We start from the raw sequence: 19,500 nt of genomic DNA on the forward strand, positions 1-19,500 counted from the left end.
GTATACTCTCATTCCAGAATATCTCTCTTTCATTCAATTCACCAGGGACTCTGTGGGTGGGAGTTGAGAGTGTAGATGTCAGAACTGATTATCCCAATCCCACCATTGTATATTTTATAGTGAGAAAAAGACAGAGAGCAGCTGGGTGAGAGGTAAATTAAGTGTGCAGTATCTATGTATATATAAATGAAAATAAAGGGGTTTGAAAGAATATGTAACAAATGGTTAATAGGACTGGAATGCCTTAGTAAGGCACACATGTGGCAGATAAATCCAGGGACCAGCTACTTCAGTGAAGTTTCTGGGAGCCCAGACTGGAACATGCCAGAATGTTTCCTCCAAAAAGTGAAAGAAAAGGTGGTGTACTTTGCACCACTTCCCACCAAGGAAGAGGCACAATGCTTAATAGGCCTCCTGGGATTTGGAGGCAACATATACCACGTTTAAGTGCATGGTTCCCATCCATTCGCTAAATGACCCTCAAGGCAGCCTGCTTTGAATGGAGCAGAGAGAAAGAGTAGCTCTCCAGCTGGTCTAGGCTAACATGAGTCCCTTCCAACAACATATCCAATAGAGTTTGAAATGTCTGTGGCAGATCTGAAAAGCTGCATTCCAAGAATTACTGCCCAGGCTCCCAGAGTTTCATAGGAAAGCCATGCCCTCCTGAAAACTAACAATTTTCCTTCTGAGAAACAGCTTTTGGCTTGCTTGTGCCCTAGTAGAGACTTAATACTTACCTGTATTAGTTGCCACTGTAACAAATTAATACAAATTTAGTGGTTATAGTAGGGGCAGTCGTGGCCACCCAAAGAGCAAGTCCTAATTCTGGAATCTGTGAATGTTACCTTATAAGGAAAGAGGGTCTTTGCACATGTGATGAAGTTAAAGATCTCGAGATGGGTTGATTATCTGGGTGGGCCCTAAATGCACTCACACATGTCCTCAGGAGACAGAGGTAGAGGGAGATTTGATAAAGAGGAGATGACACCCACAGAGGAGAAGACAACATGAAGATGAAAGCAGAGATTGGAGTGATGAGACCACCCGCTTGAAAAATGCCCGCAGCCCCCGAAGCAGAAGAGACGAGGGATGGATACCCCCATAGCCTCCAGAGGGCGGGTGGCCCCGCCAACACCTTGATCGTAGCCCAGTGATACTGATTGGAGACTTCTGGCCTCCAGAGCTGTGAGAGAATAAATCTGTGTTGTTTTAAGCCACCAAGTTTGTGGTAATTTGTTAGAGTAGCCATGGGAAACTAATACAATGGCTTAAAACAGTGAAAATTTATTCTCTTACGGTTCTGGAGGTCAGAAGTCTGAAATCAATTTCCCTGGGCTAAAGTCAAAGTAGTGGCAGAAGGACTGGTTCCTCCTGGAAGCTCTGAGAGGAGAATCCATTCCCTTGCTTTTTTCTTGGCTTCTGGTGGCTGTGGCAGTTGGTTTCGGGCCCTAGGTTTCTGGCCCCTTTGTCCTTCTTCAAAGAGCATCACTCCAGTCTCTGCTTCCATCATCCCACTGTCCTTTCCTCTGACTCTGACTCCCCTTACAGTCTTCTTATAAAAAATGTTGTGATTACACTGGGTCCACTCACATAAACTAGGGTAATCTCCCCATCTCAAGATTCTTAACCGCATACACAAAGTCCCTTTTGCCACAGAAGGTGACATGCCCAGGTTCCAGAGATTAGGAGGTGGAGGTATTGAGGGACCATTATTTAGCCTACCACACTATCTAACCACTGGATTTCAAGTGACTATGCAACCTGACGTTCCTTTCATGAGCTGAGGTGTCTCCTGATCCAGCAAACCCTAAATTTGTATGCAGCTGCACTCCATCCTCTAGGAAAAAGATTAGGTCCAAGCAGGTCCTGAAGACACCAGCATTTTTCACAAACATATGGTTTACATTCTTAATATTCCTAGTCTTGATGCACTGCCACATCCTTCTCATCTAATCAGTTATGACAATTGCCTGAGGAATAACAAATTTAAAGAAAGGTTTTTAAAATTATTCTGCATACTCTGTTGGCACCTTCTGTAAGTGGAATGTCTCAGCATCACAGTGCCACGCAGGTGAACTATGAAGGGTAGTGAGGCAGATACATTCTTTCAGTGCAGAGAACTTTGAGAAGTACATGTGTTTATCCTCTGCTTGGAAATGGAGACGCCCCAAAGTACAAATCAATATCAATTAACGGGCAAGGGTTATGAATTTGCCTAGATGGTTAGGGTCTTGGAAGGAACAAGAATGAAAAATTAGAGATGAGGAATTCTGGGGAAGAGGTACAAGATGGTGGGGTAGAATTTTATTTTCCAAAGATGGCCATGCCAATATGTCCCATATTACATGTGCTCCTTACAGTGTGACATTGACACCCCTCCATAGAGAGATGAGGTCTATGTTTCCTTTCTCTGAGTCTGGGCAGGTCATGGCAGAAGCAATGTCATATGACTTCTAAGCCTGTCATAAAAGGCAATACAGCTTGCTTCTAGTCCTCTTGGGATGCTCGCCTTTGCAACTCAGTGACCATGCTGTGAGGAAGCCAAGCAGCCAAATGGAAAAGCCACATGTAGACAGATGTTCCAGTCTCAGCCCCAGCTGAAGACCCAGCTGACAGCAGCATCAACCTCCAGGTATGTGAGTGAGCAGGCCTTTGGAATAATCCTACTCCCAGCCTTCAAGTCACTGCAAGTGACACTAGGTAGAAAAGAGATGTGCTATTCCTGTGAGACCTGCCTAAATAGCAGATTCATGAGCAAAATAAATGTCTTCAGCCATTAAGTTTGGGATGATTTGTTACACGGCAATAGATAACAGATAGATAACCTCTCAGACTTGGCCCAAAGTGTAAAATTATATGTGCCCTTATGAAGGCTAGCCAAAAGTCAACCACTGAAGATGAGGCTCTCAAAAATCTGGTCGACAGGTACAACTGTTTGGGGTATTAGTCAGATTTTTTCTCCAGCCAACCTGTACTTGTCCAATGGGCTTATGAACAGGTAGCCAAGCTGGGAGGGGTGAACTTTGTCTCACCAATGTTGATCTGCTTGGTACCCACTGCTAAGCATTGCCAATGGCAAAACCCAGCAATGAACCCACAATGTAGTACCATAAACTAGTACCTGGAGGCAAGCTGACTACATGGGAAACCTTCCATCATAGGGAAGCAGAGACTGTCCTAATGGCATAGAGATGTATTCCGGATACAGATTATCTTTCCTCTCTGTCATATTTCTACCACACTTACTAAATGTCTTGTTCACGAAACTACTGACCAAAGAACTAAAATGTGCAGAAAAATAAGGTATGTCATAAATCGATACCTATGGCAATCACTGATCTTACCACATATCCCATCACCCAGAAGCAATCAGTCTTATAGAACAGAATGACTTACTGAAGACTTGCTTATGGTGTCCCCTGGGAAATAACACTGAATTAGGTTGGAATGCTTTCCTATAGGGTGGGATATATACTCTGATCAAAAAATCAATAAGAGGCCAAGATGGAATAATAGGGACCCTATTTACACTCACATCTGTAACAACAACAAAAGGACACGGTGTTTGAAAAAACAGTCTTGAAGACACTGGACATGAGGCAATAAAGGATAGTGATCGCTGAGAAACAAGAAACACATGAGGTAAACCCTATGATTGCCCTAGCTTACTGGCTTGAGAGAGTTTCTAGGCTGTGGTGCAGGGAGGAGAAACCCAGGTAGAGTTGGATGGAGTCTCTGAGTTAAGAAGAAGGAATTGAGGGCTCAGGGAGACTAAGGTGACAGAGTTCACATGACAGAATACCAGATAGGAGAGAGCTGCACATATAAAAGAACCCCAGAGATCTACAGAGGCTACTCCTTTAGTATTCAGCACATCTCATGTGTGTGAGGAAAATGCCTTAGGCAAGAGAAAGGAGTGCCTAGTGCCTGCATAGGGTTTGAAACAGTGCTCACCAAGCAGACTGGAACACCTCATAATCCACAGGGCATTGGGTAGAATACTGTGAAGGTTCTTGCCTCAATAGTGGGAAATAATTAGCCCTAGACTAACCCTAGCTTAACAAATCCTAAAAGCAAGACTCTAAAGAATCTAAATGTGTTAAGTAACTTACCTATGTTGAAGAACAAAGCTCAGGAATATTTCTAGAAATACAAACAATCCGGCACCCAATAAGTATGCCTTCCTGTACTGCAGAGGCTAGAAACCTATAAACAACATTTCTCAGATTCCCTAACAGCTGGGATCCTGAAGACAAGTTTTTCTTTGGTTCTTGTTTCGTGTTATATTTTTGCCAACCAGATATATTTTCATGTGACTTGGAAGGCAAAAGCGTAGCAGAGACTTGTTGGGCTTTTTTTTTTGATACTTTGGTTGATGCTGTGGATATACATAATGTTCGTTTGTTTGTTCATTTTTCTGCAGTCACATTCCCCTATCCATGCAGGAAACTTTGTGGGTATTGTAGCAGTGGCAATAGTGGCAGAGGCTTCCTGATTCATTTAGCAGAGCTCACTGAAGTCAGCAGTTTCAGGGGGAGCTTCTCAATTTTTCACTTTCCTAATAGTGGCAATGGTAGCAGCTCCCCTTATAGGTGAAAATAGTGGTATTATTCTGCAAATATGGCCTAAATATCATTCCTCTAGTCCTCTCAGCTACTTATATTATACCTCTTTTAGCTTAAAACAGCTGGAATTCGTTCCGTTTCTTGAAAAAGAATCCTCTTATAGGAATTTGCATTAGTTATCAATTGCTGTGTAACAAATTGCCCCTTCCCCCAAATTAAGTGGCTTATAATAATAAATATTTATTATCTCACAGTTTCTGTGGGGCAGGACTTTAGGAGCATATTCACTTAGTGTTTCTGGCTCAAAGCCTCTTCTGTGGTTGCAATTAAGATATCAGACAGGACTGCAATCATCTGGGGTGGAAGGATCCACTTCCAAGGTGGCTCACTGACAAGCTGCTGACAGGAATCCTCAGTTTCCACTTACTCTTAGCAGGAGGCTTCACTTCCTCACTGCATGGGTCTCTTCATAGGGCTGCATGGGTGTCCTAAAGATTTAGCAACCAGCAAATCCCCCCAAAGAAAGCAGTCCAAGGGAGAAACCAAAGAGGAAGCTGCAGTGCCTTTTATGACTTTGTCTCCTAAGTTGTGGGCTATCACTTCTGCTTTATTCTATTTGTTAGAAGTGAATCTTTAAGTACAGCCCACACTCAAGGAGAGGGAATTTAGGCTCCACTCTTTGAAGGGAGGAGTGTCAAAGAATTTGTGGACATATTTTAAGCTGCCACATAATCTTCTACAGATGTGAAAGTGTATTATTTTGTATAAATTTTATGCAGTTTGCATATAATATGTAACACTTGCAAAATACTTCTCATCATTAGTAACAATTCCAATAACCCCAAATAAGATTATCTCTTCCCTTTTGGCAACTGGTCACATTTATTTATTCTTTCTTTTATCATCCTAATTTTTCTCCTTCAAAGGCAAGTTTTCATGAAGGTCAATTTGCCTCTCCTTACTCAAGCTAATGTAAAGATAAGATTTGTCCCCATAGTCACTATTACCAGTGACAACAGACCTACCTTTTTTATAAGTGAAAAATAAAATTCTACAATTGTTTCATGACAGGAATCCCCACAAGTAATTAAAATATAGGTAGGTCACTTTAAAAGTGTCAGGGTAAGGGAGTAAAAAGGGCTTGAATTATCTTACTGAATTCATTGAAGAAGTGAATCAGAACAAATAAGAATAATTTCAATTTATTACATAATTTTTAAAGAAGCAGTAAAATTATTTTTAAAGGGGTCCCCTGAAAAAAAGCATGCCCTCCCTTTTATGAACAGAGACCACCCTCATGCAACAGTAAGCTTGGCAAGATATTTCAGAATTATTTTGACAAAGCAAAAGAAAAGTTCCTAATGAAACTATAGTTATGTCACAAAAATTGAGAGACTGTATTAAGTATTCATATTTGTTTTAATGTCCCAAACCATGACTTTAAAATTTTTAAAAATTTAAATGCTATGTATGTTCCATAATTCTTTCCACAGGTCCCCATGTCAGTAAAGGTAATATAGCACTTCACACAGTGTCCAGAAACAAGCATAGTTATTGGTGTAGAATAAGTGCCCACTAAATTTCCTTGTATTAATTAATGAATTAATGTAGCTAATGAGAGGGAGATCTGTCACCTGAAGAAAAATAGTATCAGCCTGGCTGGCAATCATTTCAAAGTTAATTAAAAATCTTCCAGCTCATTTCACTTGACCTGACGGGTTTTCTTTTATGTCCTAAGTGTGTGAGCCCGTAACAATTTTCAAGATTCATGTGCAAGGTACCACAAGATACAGCCCACATCCCCACCCCAACCTACCTAATAAGTGGAAAATACTAGAACATGAAAGATAATAACAAATGAAGTAGGGATGCTGAATTCTAAAGATATATTCCCAGCACAGGTATCATTACATTCTTATTACTGATTTGTCTTTTCAAAGTACTTCATGCTGGTCTCCCTGTACCTGGTTGGCTTCCTATCGTTGTTCTTGAATCTTCTTTGCTTGAGATGCATATATGTAGTTTTCATTTTAAAAGCTAAGATAAAGGGTCTTCCCTGGTGGCGCAGTGGTTGCGAGTCCGCCTGCCAATGCAGGGGACACGGGTTTGTGCCCCGGTCCGGGAAGATCCCACATGCCGCGGAGCAGCTGGGCCCGTGAGCCATGGCCGCTGAACCTGCGGGTCTGGAGCCTGTGCTCCGCAACGGGAGAGGCTACAAGAGTGAGAGGCCCGCGTATCGCAAAAAAAAAAAAAAAAGCTAAGCTAAATGGTGCTATAATGAAAAGCACTCTGTGAGATATGAGTGCATTTGACATGGGCTTTTTAAAGGATAGAAATGACCTCAACAGATACATGGAGACAACAGATGGCATTCACTGTAGAAGGATGAGGATAAGCAAAGGTATGGAGACTGCGAAGTCAAAACCTTTTCAGCACTTAGATACCCTTTGATTCTAAGTAAATAATGCTACCAATTGTGAAAGGAGATATATTAAAACATACCTGTATGTAGGTACACACCTGTTAATTTTGGAGAATGCAATAGCCTTGACTTAGGTAAGCCACCCATCAACCAAAGCAGGGAACGCCCAAGAAGTATGAGTCATAACATTTTCTTGACTATTTAGCTGTAACGTCATTGGTCAAATGTATTGTTTAATACACACCCACACACACCCCAATAACAAAAAGAGTCATCTACTTTTTGACAAAAGGCTATCGTCAGGGCATAGCTATGAAATATGAGGAATCTCTAATAATCATATTATGAATACTATCAATACCTGGGGAAGATATGGCGACTGCCTCCACAAGGTCCTCTCCAAATGGCTTCCAGAATCTAGTCTTCCTGGTAGGATGTGGCAAAATGATACCCTTGACCCTAATTGTAAGGAAGGTTAGACATAGTCTAGTCTCCAAGAACAGTTGTGACAGCAATTTCTCTGGTAGTACTAGACAATGGCTCATAGTACAGTCCTCTAATTACATGTATAGCTCCTCAGAAAAATAAAAAAATATGTTTTTGGATCTGACAAGCTCAATAAAGGACATCTGTGATTCAGATTGGAGTGTTTATTCAGCTCACACATTAAATACACATGTCGATTTCTTCAAAAAGTATTTACACATCTACTAAATGTTAGTCATTGTGCTAGGTGATGGAGCAGAAAGAAGAATAAAAAGATGCATAAGACTGAATTCCTCCCTCCAAAGGAATTTACAATCATACAAGGGAAAAACAAGGGAGAAAGAAAGCACGGAGGGAAAAGTTCACCTGTGACTCTTTAAATTTATATTTTTTATTTTTATCAAACACATGTATTTGATTCTTTGACCAAGTAGTTCTATAAGGCTTTCCCTATCTCCTTTAACTTTCCATTTAATAAACACAAATGTGTCATTCTTCCAAAAGGTGCATGGAAGAGACAGCACAGATTTCTAACATGGGGTTAGTATGGAAAGAGATCGTCTGTTTGAGACTCTCCTAAGTAGGAGGGTTTGCTTGGGAATCACCATCTGGCCTAAATTTCACTAATATGAAGAAAAACCCATTAATCTGCATAATACTAAAGCATGATCTTTTCTTGTTTTCTAGACATCATCTGGAAGGAACTGATCATTGAACATGCAGAAAATCCCCATGTGGATAATCAAGAATTGGTTGCAAATGTATTGACATGTTTCCTAGATGACTGTGATTTCTCCTGATTCTCCCAACTCACTTAAAAAGATGACAATTTAGGAAATAAATTAGAGGTCAATCTTAAATTAATGGCCTAAGCATGACACTTACTTTGAATGTTTGAATTGATCATGTGTTCTTTGTTAGTAATAAAAGTATTACTTTTAAAATAGTATTAAAAAGTAGTATTTTTAAGTATTAGAAATTTGAACATATCTTGAGGAGGAGATTTGTAAATAATGTATATATTTCATATTTTATAATATATATAAAGATACTACTATAGTTATTCATTTTATTTATTTTTTCCAGCTTTATGGGTATACTTGACAAAAAATTCATTTTATTTAAATTAAATGCATTCCATCTACTACCACCTACATTCTTCAGGCTAAATACTGTACTAGACATTTGACAAACATCAATCCATTTTATCATCATAGCAACTCTTTGAATTAGATATACATAGGTCCATTTTATTACTCAGAAAACTGAGGCTCAGACTCCTGGGATAAGATGGGAGACTGAAACTTCTTCAAAGAAATTCTATCTTACTTCACCTAATAGAATGATCAAAAAACTTACTAGCAACCACCAAACTAGAAAAGGTGTTTAAGCTAATGCTACAGACCTCAGTAACAGGTGTCCAAAGAAAGAAACAGGAGATTCAGGAGCTGAGCAAATGAGCAACTGGATCACCTCCTAACACCACCTCCACCATCCAGACATTTTAATGAATCCTGAGAATTCTCACTTATCTCAAGTCCAGAGGAAAGCAAATTGAGCAACCACCCTTGTCTTCCTCTTCTTTTTTTATAATCATTCTTTTCATTAAGGAGCTATGGAAACTGGAAAAGAAGAGGATAAAACAAGGAAAGTGAATAGCGAGGCTGGTTTTCTTTAGCCAGTTAACAAATGAAGCCTTCAGTGCTGTACATAGTCTGCCCCATTGGAACGGTACACATATCCAAAAGAGGTGGAGTGAAACTTCGTTCTCAGCAAAACCTAGGTGCTATAACACAGACACCACCTCCTCCCACACACAGTCACACTACAGGCCACATTTCCTCAAGCTAAAGAAGAGAAAATGGAGAACAAAACCCCCCAGCTCCACATGAAAATTCAGAGGGAAAACGTGGTCTCAGAGCTGAAAGAGAGTCAAGAAATCTCTTGCATTATATGGGAGCAAATAGCTCCCTGGTCAGGGAGCTAGATCCCGTATGCCACAACTAAAGGTCCTGCAGGTTGCAAAGAAGATCCCGCGTGCTGCAACTAAGACCCGGTGCAGCTAAATAAATAAATAAATATTTTTAAAAATATATTATTCTGAGAAGGCGTCTATAGACTTCACCAAAGGGCCAAAAGGGTCTATGGCACTAAAAGTACCCCTACAGTCGTATCTCAGAAAAGCCTGCAGCTCCTCCAACATTACATGATGTGTAGAAAAGACCCATGCAAGTAAAGGATCCTGAAGTTGAATCTTCATTAGTGTTACAACAAATTCATCACTGGTTGTAGCTGAAACAGAATTTTCAAATGAGAGATAGAACCTGAGTGTTGATCTTGTCTGAATAACAAGATAGGGCTCCTGACACTATGGAGCAGTCATACTGTCACTAGAATGCCTCCCCAGAATTCCATGCGAGAAAGACACAGTCTGTCTTGCTTAAGCTACTATATTTGGGGTCCTCTTTTTACAGCAACCTAATCTGTTCCCTAACTAATATATTACTTTTTCAATATAACTCTCAAGAGATAAAATAATTTCCCACCACTGGCAATAGAAAGATGGATGAAGAAGGAGAAAAGAGCAGAGTTTGAGGCCAAAAAGGACCTTACCATTTATGGTAACCCAGAATTTAACCCACTGACTCCTAGTAAATGGTAGAACTGGGGAGATTTACATACTCATTATTAGCATTTTCCTTCACAGTATCTAATCTCCCTCAAATATCGAATCTCTTACAAATACAAATATTCAAGTGAAAAATTTTTTTCACATTAACCCCATAATTGCAATGAAAAATATACCTAAATTTTTAAAACTTTTCCATCAAAAAATGAAAAGCGTCTCCAATATTTGTTCAGCCCTGCAACAAAAGTAACATCATCATTCCTTACTCAAAATTCTCCAAAATCTTCATTTTATGACACTTTAAAAGATGAAAGATTTCATTAAAAAATCAGTGGATTTTTGGATGAAAAATCCTGGCATGAATTTATACCTTGCCCAAAGTTGTTTGATAATTGCTTTGGAAATTTGAACTCTGGGTATTTTGTTCCTTTAATCTAAAAGCAATCAGACCAGAAGTGATGAAACAACTGGTAGTCTGAGCACACCCACTTCCCAGGTGGTGCTCCTGCTGTGGATACCGTGAAGTGGGTTCAGTAATTTAACCACGTCAGAGAAGAAAATAAAGCTCAGAGATTCTAGGGCAGCCATACATCACCTCCAAGAGCATCCATGGGAAAATGGGGAGGCCTGGACCATCCCCACCTGGCACCCTCAGGACAGAGCCTTGAGGAAAAGGCTTGAAAGCTACAAGCCGTGTGGCTGACAGGGTCTTGGTGCTCCGGACTGGTGTCAGGTCTGAGCCTCTGAGGTAGGAGAGCCGATTTCAGGACATTGGACCACCAGAGACCTCCCAGTTCCACATAATATCAGTCGGCGAGAGCTCTCCCAGAGATCTCCGTCTCAAGTTAAGACCCAGCTCCACCCAATGGCCAGCAAGCTCCAGTGCTGGATGCCCCAGGCCAAACAACTACCAAGACAGGAACACAACTCCACCTTAGCAGAGAGGCTGCCTACAATCATACTAAGTTCACAGACACCCCAAAACACACCACTGGATGCAGCCTGCCCACCAGAAAGACAAGATTCAGCCCCATCCACCAGAACACAGGCACCAGTCCCCTCCACCAGGAAGCCTACACAAGCCACTGAACCAACCATACCAACTGGGGGCAGACACCAAAAACAATGGGAACTATGAACCTGCAGCCTGGGAAAAGGAAATCCCAAACAGAGTGAGTTAAGCAAAATGAGAAGATGCAGAAATACACAGCAGATGAAGGAGCAAGGTAAAAACCCACCAGACATAACAAATGAAGAGGAAATAGGCAGTCTACCTGAAAAAGAATTCAGAGTAATGATAGTAAAGATGATCCAAAATCTTGGAAATAGAATGGACAAAATACAAGAAACATTTCACAAGGACTTAGAAGAACTAAAGAGCAAACAAACAATGATAAACAACACAATAAATGAAATTTAAAATTCTCTAGAAGGAATCAATAGCAGAACAACTGAGGCAGAAAAAAGGATAAGTGACCTGGAAGATAAAATAGTGGAAATAACTACCTCAGAGCAGAATAAAGAAAAAGGAATGAAAAGAATTGAGGACAGTCTCAGAGACCTCTGGGACAACAGTAAACGCACCATTTGAATTACGAGGTCCCAGAAGAAGAAGAGAAAAAGAAAGGGTCTGAGAAAATATTTGAAGAGATTAGAGTGGAAAACTTCCCTAACATGGGAAAGGAAATAATCAAGTCCAGGAAGCGCAGAGAGTCCCATACAGGATAAACCCAAGAAGAAACATGCCAAGACACATATTAATCAAACTATCAAAAATTAAATACAGAGAAAAAACATTAAAAGCAGCAAGGGAAAAGCAACAAATAACATAAAAGGGAATCCCCATAAGGTTAACAGCTGATCTTTCAGCAGAAACTCTGCAAGCCAGAAGGGAGTGGCAGGACATGTTTAAAGTGATGAAAGGGAAAAACCTACAACCAAGACTACTCTACCCAGCAAGGATCTCATTTAAATTCGACAGAGAAATTAAAACCTTTACAAACAAGCAAAAATTAAGAGAATTCAGCAACACCAAACCAGCTTTACAACAAATGCTAATGGAACTTCTCTCGGCAGGAAACACAAGAGAAGGAAAAGACCTACAAAAACAAATCCAAAACAATTAAGAAAATGGTAATAGGAACAGACATATCAACAATTACTTTAAATGTAAATGGATTAAATACTCCAACCAAAAGACATAGTCTGGGTGAATGGATACAAAAACAAGACCTGTATATATGCTGTCTACAAAAGACCCACTTCAGACCTAGGGACACACACAGACTGAAAGTGAGGGAATGGAAAAAGATATTCCATGCAAATGAAAAACAAAAGAAAGCTGGAGTAGCAGTTCTCATATCAGATAAATAGACTTTAAAATAAAGACTATTACAAGACACAAAGAAGGACACTACATAATGATCAAGGGATAAATCCAAGAAGAAGATATAACAATGGTAAATATATATACACCCAACATAGGAGCACCTCAATACCTAAGGCAAATGCTAACAGTCATTTGCCTTATGGCTGTTAGCTAAAAGGGGAAATTGACAGTAACACAATCATAGTAGGGGACTTTAATACCCCACTTTCACCAATGGACAGATCATCCAAAATGAAAATAAATAAGGAAACACAAGCTTTAAATGACACATTAAACAAGATGGACTTAATTGATATTTATAGGACAGTCCATCCAAAAACAACAGAATACACATTTTTCTCAAGTGCTCATGGAACATTCTCCAGGATAGATTATATCTTGGGTCACAAATCAAGCCTTGGTAAATTTAAGAAAATTGAAATCAAGTATTAATTATCTTTTCTGACCACAACACTATAAGACTAGATATCAATTACAGGGAAAAAAGCTGTAAAAAATACAAACGCATGGAGGCTAAACAATACGTTACTAAATAACCAAGAAATCACTGAAGAAATAAAAGAGAAATCAAAAAATACCTAGAAACAAATGACGATGAAAACACAACGACCCAAAACCTATGGGATGCAGCAAAAGCAGTTCTAAGAGGGAAGTTTATAACAATACAATCTTACCTCAAGAAAGAAGGAAAATCTCAAATAAACAACCGAAACTTACACCTAAAGCAATTAGGCAAAGAAGAACAATAAAACCCCAAAGTTAGCAGAAGGAAAGAAATCATAAAGATCAGATCAGAAATAAATGAAAAAGAAATGAAGGAAACAATAGCTAAGATCAATAAAACTAAAGGCTGGTTCTTTCAGAAGATAAACAACGTTAATAAAGCACTAGCCAGACTCATCACGAAAGAAAGGGAGAAGACTCAAATCAACAGAATTTGAAATGAAAAAGGAGAAGTAACAACTGACACTGCAGAAATACAAAGGATCATGAGAGATTACTACAAGCAACTCTATGCCAATAAAATGGACAACCTGGAAGAAATGGACAAATTCTTAGAAAAGCACAACATTCCGAGACTCAACCAGGAAGAAATAGAAAATATAAACAGACCAATCACATGCACTGAAATTGAAAGTGTGATTAAAAATCTTCCAACAAACAAAAGCCCAGGACCAGATGGCTTCATAGGCGAATTCTTCTCTAAAAAACATTTAGAGAAGAGCTAACACCTACCCTTCTCAAACTCTTCCAAAATATAGCAGAGGGAGGAACACTCCCAAACTCATTCTACGAGGCCACCATCACCCTGATACCAAAACCAGACAAAGATGTCACAAAAAAAGAAAACTACAGGCCAATATCACTGATGAACATAGATGCAACAATCCTCAACAAAATACTAGCAAACAGAATCCAACAGCACATTAAAAGGATCATACACAATGATCAAGTGCCGTTTATCCCAGGAATGTAAGGATTCTTCAATATATGCAAATCAATCAATGTGATAAACCATATAACAAATTGAAGGAGAAAAACCATATGATCATCTCTGTAGATGCAGAAAAAGCATTTGACAAAATTCAACACCCATTTATTATAAAAACCCTCCAGAAAGTAGGCATAGAGGGAACTTACCTCAACATAATAAAGGCTATATATGACAAACCCACAACCAACATCGTTCTCAATGGTGAAAAACTGAAACCATTTCCTCTAAGATCAGGAAAAAGACAAGGTTGTCCACTCTCACCACTATTATTCAACATAGTTTTGGAAGTTTTAGCCATAGCAATCAGAGAAGAAAAAGAAATAAAAGGAATACAAATTGGAAAAGAAGAAGTAAAGTTGTCACTGTTTGCAGATGACATGATACTAAATCTAGAGAATCCTAAAGATGCTACCAGAAAACTACTAGAGCTAATCAATGAATTTGGTAAAGTAGCAGGATACAAAATTAATGCACAGAAATCTCTTGCATTCATATACACCAATGATGAAAAATCTGAAAGAGAAATTAAGGAAACATTCCCATTTACCATTGCAACAAAAAGTATAAAATACCTAGGAATAAACATACCTAAGGAGACAAAAGACGTGTATGCAGAAGACTGTAAGACACTGATGAAAGAAATTAAAGATGATAAAAACAGATGGAGAGATATACCATGTTCTTGGATTGGAAGAATCAACATTGTGAAAATGACTACCCAAAGCAATCTACAGATTCAGTGCAATCCCTATCAAACTACCAATGGCATTTTTCACAGAACTAGAGCAACAAATCTCACAATTTGTATGGAAACACAAAATACCCCAAATAGTCAAAGCAATCTTGAGAAAGAAAAACAGAGCTGGAGGAATCAGGCTCCCAGACTTCAGACTATACTACAAAGCTACAGTAATCAAGGCAGTATGGTACTGGCACAAAAACAGAAAGATAGATCAATGGAACAGGATAGAAAGCCCAGAGATAGACCCACACTCATATGATCACCTTATCTTTGATAAAGGAGGCAAGACTATACAAGAAAAGACAGCCTCTTCAATAAGTGGTGGTGTGAAAACTGGACAGCTACATGTAAAAGAATGAAATTAGAAATCTCTGTAACACCATACACAAAAATAAACTCAAAATGGACTAAAGACCTAAATGTAAGGCCAGACACTATCAAACTCTTAGAGGAAAACATAAGCAGAACACTCTATGATATAAATCACAGCAAGATCCTTTTTGACCCACCTCCTAGAGAAATGGAAATAAAAACAAAAATAAACAAATGTTACCTAATGAATTTTTTTTTTTTTTTTTTTTTTGTGGTACGTGGGCCTCTCACTGTTGTGGCCTCTCCCGTTGTGAAGCACAGGCTCTGGACGAGCAGGCTCAGCGGCCATGGCTCACGGGTCCTGACGCTCCACGGCATCTGGGATCTTCCCAGACCAGGGCACGAACCCGTGTCCTCTGCATCGGCAGGCGGTCTCTCAACCACTGCGCCACCAGGGAAGCCCCCTAATGAAATTTAAAAGCTTTTGCACAGCAAAGTAAACTGTGAGCAAGACGAAAAGATAACCCTCAGAATGGGAGAAAATATTTGCAAACAAAGCAACTGACAAAGGATTAATCTCCAAAATTTACAAGCAACTCATGTAGCTCAATCAAAAAAACAAACAACCCAATCCAAAAATGGGCAGAAGACCTAAATAGACATTTCTCCAAAGAAGATATACAGATTGCCAACAAACACATGAAAGGATGCTCAACAACACTAATGATTAGAGAAATGCATGTCAAAACTACAATGAGTTATCACCTCACACTGGTCAGAATGGCCATCATCAAAAAATCTATAAACAATAAATGCTGGAAAGGGTTTGGAGAAAAGGGAACCCTCTTGCACTGTTGGTGGGAATGTAAATTGATACAGCCACTATGGAGAACTGTATGGAGGTTCCTTAAAAAACTAAAAATAGAACTACCATACGACCCAGCAATCCCACTATTGGGCATATACCCTGAGACAACCATAATTCAAAAAGAGTCATGTACCACAATGTCCATTGCATCACTATTTACAGTAGCCAGGACATGGAAGCAACCTAACTATCCATTGACAGATGAATGGATAAAGAAGATGTGGCACATATATACAACGGAATATTACTCAGCCATAAAAAGAAATGAAATTGAGTTATTTGTAGTGAGGTGGATGGACCTAGAGTCTGTCATACAAAGTGAAGTAAGTCAGAAAGCGAAAAATAAATAACGTATGCTAAGACATATATATGGAATCTAAAAAAAAGGTTCTGATGAACCTAGGGGCAGGACAGGAATAAAGACGCAGCCATAGAGAATGGACTTGAGGAGACATGGAGGGGGAGGGGTAAGCTGGGACGAAGTGGGAGAGTGGCATGGACATATATACACTACCAAATGTAAAATAGCTATTGGGAAGCAGCTGCATAGCACAGGGAGATCAGCTCGGTGCTTTGTGACCACTTAGAGGGGTCGGTTAGGGAGGGTGGGAGGGAGACGCAAGAGGGAGGGGATATGGAGATATATGTGTACATATAGCTGATTCACTTTGTTTTACAGCAGAAACTAACACAATATTGTAAAGCAATTATACTTCAATAAAGATGTTTAAAAAAAAAAAAAAAGATAGTGCAGGGCTCCCTAAGACTAAGAATTGGCAAACTAGGCTGGTAGGCCCCTTGCCTGAATTTATAAAAAAAATTTTATTGGAACGATTTAAAAAAAGAAAGCAATAGACCGACTGATGGACGGACGGCTGCCCGGGACAGAAAGGCTAAATTGATTACCCACCCAGCACTGCATCTTACAGGAAAAGCATAGCACTTCCTAGAGGAATATGAGCATAACAGGAAGGTTTCATTGACTCTGAATTAAAATTTTAACCTGTCCCCTGAACAGCTACAGGATTTGGAAGCTGAATCAATGTTATCAGATGAGTTAGAATTCAAACCAGAGCTCCTGTTACAGTTTGTTCAGAATACGTCCATCCCACTGGGACAGGGACTAGTAGAATCAGAAGCTAAAGACATTACTTGCTTGTCCCTCCTTCCAGTGACTGAGGCCTCAGAATGAAGTCGGCTCATGTTTCCAGATAATACTCTAAATATACTAACTCCTCCAAGGAGGTTCCTTACTGAGCTGTGTTGAGAAGCCTTCAGGTGAATGTGGGTCCAGACAGAGAAGAGACGAGGGCTCAGATTGTACAGAAGCCTCCGGAGTCTTTGTCCACTCCAGAGTCTCTTAGCTTGTTGCAAGATCTATAGCCAAGTGATAGCACTTCTTTTATTCTTCTTAACCTACCAAGAGTCTGGGCTCTTCAGCTGAACACTTCATGTTTGTACAAGATGAGGCAAAGGATTCAGGGAATGATTTCTTCTCCAGTGAGAGCACAGACAGTAGCATTCCATGGATCCTCCGGGTTCAGGAGTTGGCCCATGACAGTTTGATTGCTGCTACTCGTGCACAACTGGCAAAGAATGCGCAAACCAGCAGCAATGGAGAAATGTCCTCCTTGGTTCTGATGATGGGCAACCCCAAGATTCTGGGCCCCTTCCTCAAATGGAGAAGAAGCTAAGTGTACAGTTGAAGGCTGTGACCAGACATTTGTTGGCCAGCTCACTTTAAGTACCACCTCAAAACTGATTGAGGGCTTCCCTGGTGGCGCAGTGGTTGAGAGTCCGCCTGCTGATGCAGGGGACACGGGTTTGTGCCCCGGTCCGAGAAGATCCCACATGCCGCGGAGTGGCTGGGCCCGTGAACCATGGCCGCTGAGCCTGCGTGTCCGGAGCCTGTGCTCCGCAACGGGAGAGGCCACAACAGTGAGAGGCCCGCGTACCGCAAAAAAAACAAAACAAAACAAAAAAAACTGATCGAAATGACGCTCCTTTATCTGCCCTGCAGCCGGTTGTGGGAAAAGCTTCTATGTGCTGCAGAGGCTGAAGGGGCACATGAGGACCCACAATGGGGAGAAGCCCTTTATGTGTCCTGAGTCTAACTGTGGTAAGCAGTTCACTACAGCTGGAAACCTGAAGAACCACCTGCGCGTCCACACAGGAGAGAAACCTTTCCTTTGTGAAGCCGAAGGATGCGGCAGTTCCTTTGGTGAGTATTCTAGTCTTCGAAAACATTTGGTGTTTCAGTCAGGAGAGAAGCCACATCAGTGTTAAGTCCGTGGGAAGACCTTCTCTCAGAGTGGGAGCAGGAATGTGCTTGTGAGAAAGCATCACTTGCAGATGGGAGCAGCTGGGAGTCAAGAGCAGGAACAAACTGATGAGCCACTAATGGGCAGTAGTTTGCTTGAAGAGCCTTCAGTAACCAGTAAAAACCTGGTGTCTGAATTCTCAGCCCAGCCTTGGTGGAGAGTCCTTGAAACTACCGAATACCGATTCTATCCTAGGAGTTGATGATGAGGTGCTCACTGAAGGATCCCCATGTCCTCTGTCTTCAGTGCCTGATGTGACACATCATTTGGTGATGATGCAGTCATGGAGGCACCCATGTGAGGTTTCTGTCTCAACTGCCATAGATCCACAGGAGTCACTAAACCAAGGAGATCTAACTGACAGACAGACATGAGCATGGGCGCTGACTTCTCTGATCCCAGAGCACATGTAGTGGGAACAGGACGCTTATGGCTCACAGTCTGCCAGAACCAAAATTAATCTGTGAAGGACAAGACCCCACTTTTGCCTCTGTTCATCTTTCCTGGCCTAGAAGATGAATGTAGGAGAGCTTCTCTTCGACTACCATCTAATTCAGTCAAGGAAGAAGCAGTGAATGTGGGCTGGGTAACTGTACCCACCTCTCTTCCCACCGCAAAATTTTGGGACAGACTTATCCCAAAAGTGAATTTGATTATGTGTTGGCTGAAGTTTCTCAGTAAGACTGTTGAGGGGAGGTTTTCCTTTGAAGAGTTTTCATCGCAGACTGAGCTGTCTTTTCACATGCGTGAACTAAATCCTGCCACCAACCATAAAACTTCACCAAGAAGTTGAGCTTTCAAGATGCCTTGTTGCTTTGTAGAAAGGAGTGATGTCAGTTCTGTTGTGACATTCTCCCTTTAGCAACCTGAGTAAGAGACTCTCTGTCACTGGTCTGCAAAAACATTAATTACTTGAATTCCTGCTTGCTCCAGGCTGAGGTACTATCTTGTCCTATACACCTCTACTTGGCCACTTTGCTTTCTTTGTTTATGGAACATACAGTAGCATGTTTAGAGGTTGTTTGATTTTGCTTTTTGGTTTTTTTTTAAAGTTAAAAATCACATGATTCAGAGGTTCAATTGTTTTTCCTTTAAAAAAACAAAACAAAACAAAACAGCCAGTCCAAAAAAAGGAAAAGCAATATATACATCAAGTTGACTTTGTACTTGTGATTTGATCCTAATATTTCCTGTGGCTATTACTTTCAGATGATGTACCTCATCCATTAAAGTTCTCAACTCACAAGAAGCAAATGCCTACCTTTTTAGAA

The 19,500-nt window shown here is 40.3% G+C and overlaps 1 pseudogene; it reads left to right on the forward strand.

The window, feature by feature from the left end:
* Positions 1-17,423: 17,423 nt before the first annotated feature.
* On the forward strand, positions 17,424-18,603 carry LOC132518013 (zinc finger protein 410-like; annotated as a pseudogene).
* Positions 18,604-19,500: the final 897 nt, after the last annotated feature.

This window comes from Lagenorhynchus albirostris, chromosome 3 (genome assembly GCF_949774975.1).
Source record: "Lagenorhynchus albirostris chromosome 3, mLagAlb1.1, whole genome shotgun sequence".
NCBI classification, from domain to species: domain Eukaryota; kingdom Metazoa; phylum Chordata; class Mammalia; order Artiodactyla; family Delphinidae; genus Lagenorhynchus; species Lagenorhynchus albirostris.